Here is a 5573-nt window from a genome sequence, read left to right as displayed (position 1 = left end):
ATATATATATATATATATATAGTGCGAAATGTACAAAAAGCAAAAGACACATGCAGCTAAGGAAACAACAAACAAGGTGTATTAGTTTGACTCTCAGGGAAAATAGGAAAGGCTTTGACGTTTCGAGCCTATGCTCTTCCGCAGAAAGGTAGTAAGAAAGAAAATAGAGTGAGTAAAACAACTGAGAGGGGGTAAAACGTGCCTGGACTAACGGTTTCACATGTGGAATCGACTCGGAGGAAGTGGTTGAATGGAAGTGGGGGTATAAATGCGACCTCGCTAAAGTGGGCGCGCAATCGCATGTACGTATGTGAAGATGATGTGTGAGTTCATATGTATGGGCGAGCGAGCGCATGTTTCTATGTAAGTATGGGACCGTGCGTGTGTATGTGTATGAGTAAACAAGCATATGCGGTGCGTAGAGTGATGTGTACATAACCAGAAAAATATATAAGCAAATGAGTGGAAATCTCCCCAGACAAAATAAAATATGCTTCAACACACGAATTCACATAAAGAATCTTGCAAACCAAATACAAGAATACAAGAACTATATGTGTGTGTTTGTGTGTGTGTTTGTGTTTGTGTGTGTGTTTGTGTTTGTGTGTGTGCGTGTATTCTTTTATTCTTTTACTTGTTTCAGTCATTTGATTCCCACCATGCTAGGTTTTAATCGAAGAAATCGACCCAGGACTTATTCTTTGAATGCCTAGTGCTTATTGTATCATTTTTGCCGAACCGTTAGGTTACGAGGGCGAAAACACACCAACATCAGTTGTCAATCGATGATGGGGGACAAACACAGACATAAAAACAAACACATCAACACTTACATATATATATATATATAGTCAAAATAAGCAACAAGGATATCCAAAGTTAATGCAGTACAAACGTTTCATGCGACTCCATTTAATTAAGCAATGTGAACATTACAACAAATATAAAATGCAGAGCAATCATCAGCTGCACAAAGATATAGAAATTTACTGAAATTATATTTCAGCAGAAGGACATATTTTTATAACTACATTTAAACTCTCCAAGTAGAAAGGAAGAATACAAAAAAACAATTTGACTTAGCCAGACCTACAGGCTAGTAAATCAAAGAAATTAGTATCATCGCAAATACACAAAGCAATAAAATAATAGATACTAAGCAAAATTTAGTTTTGATTTCAATTTGTAACCATTTTGAAACATGAAAATATTCCTTAGAAAAGACGAAATAACAAAAAATCTCTATCTCGATGATACGTCCTAGACTGTGCATCCATGATCCCTATAATGGGAATTTTAAATTATTCCTTAAAGTTTTCATCGCTGCAAATATTAATTCCAAATTTTGGTACAAGGCCAGGAGTTTTGGGGGTGGGCTAGGTCGATTAAACCAACTGATACTTATTTTATTGAACCCGAAAAGATGAAAGGAAAAGTCGACCTCGGCAGAATTTCAATTTAGTAAGTAAAGACGGAGTAAATGCTGCTAAGCATTTGACCCGACATGCTAACGGTTCTGCCAGCTCACCGCCTTCATGATTGCAAAGCAAAAAAGTGCATTTGGCCGCTGAGGAAATCTAAACAAATGACTGAAACTAGTTCAGCTAGTCTCTCTTTATGACAACGAAAATATTTCATATAACATGGTGCTTACACCAGTCTATACAGTATAGGCTAATCAATAGATATTAGCCAATAATAGAGAAAATAAAATATTAATATTCGTAGGTTTGGATGTGTAGTACGACGTTTGCATCCTAACCATATGGCTCCTGGTTCAGTCTTGTGGTGTGGCACCTTGCACAAATGCCTTCTACTCTAGCCACACGCCGGCCAAAGCCTTCTGAGTAGATTAGGAAAACGGAAACTGAAAGAATCTTGCTGTATATGTACATAGCTTACGTAATTTTGATATATTTTTAAATATATTTTATAAGTGAAAGTGTATTGTTTGTCGGCCGGTTTCGCTTTCGTTGATCATGACATTGAAATTATTGTAATTTTGTATTTTCTTAAGGGGATTTTAGTCCATGTTCTTGGAAGGAAGTTTGTGAATGAATCAACAAGTAGAAACATCTAAGGGGCGGTAATTGGTGATCGTTATTATTCGGGACAGGGGAGGCAGTTGCTCATTTTTGTGAGGGTAATAAATAATTATACAAAAACTCAAAAGTTAAAGTAGTGAGATGAAATATGTACAGTGATGGGTTAGGGTTAAGTTGGTTATGCGCTAATATTTAGGTGTGTTGTGTATTTTTCGATAAATAAATTTTCTTTATTTAAATGTTCTTGGACAGAAATTGTTTCTTTGCACTAGTAGACGGGGTAAACTGTGACGTTTGGTTGGATATTACCTGTAAATCTCTGTATGTGTTCATTCAACGGAATCTGTCTGTACTGTGGGAAACGGATCTGTTCCTTATGTAGTGTGGTTCTCCGACTAAGAGCCATACTTTTCCGTGCTATATAGTTATGTCCACAACCTGAAAAATGTTATAACATATAGATTCTCGGAAACATAAGTGAAGTTAGTTTTAATTGTGACTCTCTCCTTGCCTGAATAGGAATTCCGAGCCTTCCGGTAGGTTGGGCATATTCTGCAGTTTGGACATCCATATTTTTTAACCATTGGTTTCGTGGTTGTTGTGTAAAGCTTCGCATTTGTCAGAAGTCTTTTCAGCGATTTGACTTGCTTTTTGCATTTGACGAATTTATGTTCTTTTCAGAATGTTGTTCATTTTTGGATCCCTGGTGAGCATAGGTAGATTTTGTACAATAGTGTTGTATGCCTCATTCTTCCTAGGGTTGTGAGTTGATATATACGGTAGTATTTTCAGATGTAGTGCAGTGTTACGTTTAGCTTCCCTTCGTGATTTAAAGCCTCATTTCTTGGCACCTTTAATTCCATCATCTACAACTGAGAGTGGATATTGTGTCTCAGTTAGTGTTGTTCTGAGGTCTTGAAGACGGTGGTCCCGAGTATTTCCATCAGACACTATTGTGCAAATCCTTTTCCCTAAATTATATGTCTGTGTGTGTCTTTGTCTTCAATAACTGCTTGACAACTAGTATCGGTTTGTTTACGTCACTGTAATTTTATTAAAGACCTTTTAAGGCGGCGCCCGACATAAAAAATAAAAGATAGCTTATAAAATAGGGTATCTGCCCCCGAAAGATGATGCTGTTTGTACTATACTGTACAACATATGTTTATAGATCTTAGTCAACGTAGTTTAATACCAGATATATATAAAAACTTTTGTTAATATAAAATATCTTGGACAGAAGAAAGAATTCTGCCTGACTTGTTTCAACCCAATGTTGTAATTTTATCATCGACTGCATTGTTTCTATATATGTTTACGGTCACATTCAACCAACTACTAATTCCTGAATAAATCTAAATATTCCTGAAATAAACCTACAGCTGAATAAGTGATAACGAGAATTGATTCACTGAAATATGTATGAAGTGGATAGGAAAATGAGGATTAGTATTTTTCATACTTATTGTTTTGTAGTTCGGAATGAAATCAATTCGTAATTACATTTTCAATATTTGTAATGATAAAGGCGGTGAGATGGCAGAATCGTTAGCACGCCGGGCAAAATGCTTAGCGGCATTTCGTCTGTCTTTATGCTTTGAGTTCAAATTCCGCCGAGGTAGACTACACCATTCATCCCTTTAGGAGTCAGTAAAATAAGTTAAGCACGGGGATCGATGTAATCGACTTACCCGCACCCCCCGAACTTGTTGGCCTTGTGCCAAAATTTGAAATCAATATTTGTAATCAATGTTTGTAGTGATGAAAGCGGTAAACTGGCAGAGTCGTTAGCATGTCGGGCAAAATGCCTTGCGGTATTTAATCTGTCTTTAGTACTAAGTTCAAATTTTGCCTAGGTCGAATTTGCCTTTCATCCTTCCGGGGTCGATAAAATAAATACCAATTGGTTTAATCGACTTAGTCCAGCACCCCAAAACTGCATGCCTTGTACTAAAATTTGAAATCAATATTTGCAGTAATGAAAACTTAAAGGAATAATCTTTAATTTCCATACTAGTGATCATGAATGCACAGGGTAGGAGATATAGAGATAGAAAGGAACATTTTCATGGAAACGAAAGGTAGAATTTTCTCAAATTGAAATCAAAACTAAATTTTGCTTAGAATCTAATATTTTACTGCGTTGTGTATTTACGACACATTTCTCTTAAGGATTTTGAAGGTGATGACGATAATTCGAATAAAACTTGTTTCAAGAGATACTTAAATGCTATTTTTCCTGCTGGTTTAGTTACATTGATTTCTATTGTGCGTCCTTTTTGTTGTTTTGTTTTTTTCTATTTTTCTTTTAACCTTATAATTCATTCGGTATACTTACTTTATATAAACCAATTTCAGAGGTTGTCTCTATTTCTCACTGTCACTCCCTTCTCTTTTTTCTCTCTCTCTCTTTCTCCCTCTCTCTCTCTCTCTCTCTCTCTCTCTCTCTCTCTCTCTCTCTCTCTCTCTCTCTCTCTCTCTCTCTCTCTCTCTCAAATCATGGTGGGCGTTTTATTTTATCATGGGTGAAAAAACTTTTGAGGCATAGTTTATACTGGATTTTAATCGCACACACAATTTTTTCGCATTTACATTCTAAATTCTCTGTCTCTTAAATTTGTAATATGGTTGCATTGGTAGAACAGAGCTTTATATTACATGCCTTCCATATTTCCAAGGTTGCTGAAATAAATACCAGTTAAATACTAGTCTTTGCGTTCCTGTGTATAATCGATCAAAATGTTTAACTTCGCGCCAATGTACGAAATTGACATGTTTAACCATTGAAATTTCTGATATAGTTATCACTTTGAACCATGCACGTAGTGAGTTCTGGAGTATAGGCGATAAGCTTCAGGCCGTTTATATCCACTAGCTGGTTTCGACCACATTAATGCGCCTAAGAAAGGCATATGAGACAAACTTTGCTGGGCACTTTTTAAAAATATGAAGCTCTGTTCTCATCTACTTGAATCTGCATTAATTACTGTATTATTTAGTCAATTTATTTCTTTGTACTTACTTTAAAAAATATTTCCAAATTCTCTAAATTCACTTTGTTACCCTGAATTAACTTTTTTGCTTACTACTTCCTTGGCAGAAATATTTCAATTAATCAGCTAGTCATTAAAGTAGGAGAAATGAAGACTATAATGCTTGTCTACTACAATGATAGCTCGTAAACTGAAGCAAGCAGGATTGCTTCCTCCTGAAATATTCAGCTCTGCATTTCAATCTACTGAAACATATGTTATAGAGTATTTGTACTGACTAAGCTACAATTAAAAGGCTCTGATTGATATAGTAATGGAGTGTCAACTCATAGATTTTGGGCTAAATACAAATGAATTTCTCTGCGCATTTTCGATATGAGATTTCAAAGTTTCTTTCTCCGCTGTCTCTCTTTTTAAAATCATGGCATATAGTTTCCAAGGTTTTTCTTTCTCAAAGATAAAAGCAGTATTGAGATGTAACATGCAGAGCATTTTCTTTGCACACTTCTCCTCATCTACGTGATTTATATATATA

At 35.6% G+C, this 5573-nt stretch overlaps 1 long non-coding RNA gene across 1 annotated transcript in view; it reads left to right on the top strand.

Annotated features, from left to right (window-relative positions):
• LOC106873146 (uncharacterized) overlaps positions 1-5573 on the top strand; it is an 11108-nt gene that overhangs the window by 2160 nt on the left and 3375 nt on the right. The gene's annotated exons all lie outside the window — the stretch shown is intronic.

This window comes from Octopus bimaculoides, chromosome 1 (genome assembly GCF_001194135.2).
Source record: "Octopus bimaculoides isolate UCB-OBI-ISO-001 chromosome 1, ASM119413v2, whole genome shotgun sequence".
NCBI classification, from domain to species: Eukaryota; Metazoa; Mollusca; class Cephalopoda; order Octopoda; family Octopodidae; genus Octopus; species Octopus bimaculoides.
This window is presented reverse-complemented; position numbering and strand designations above follow the sequence as displayed.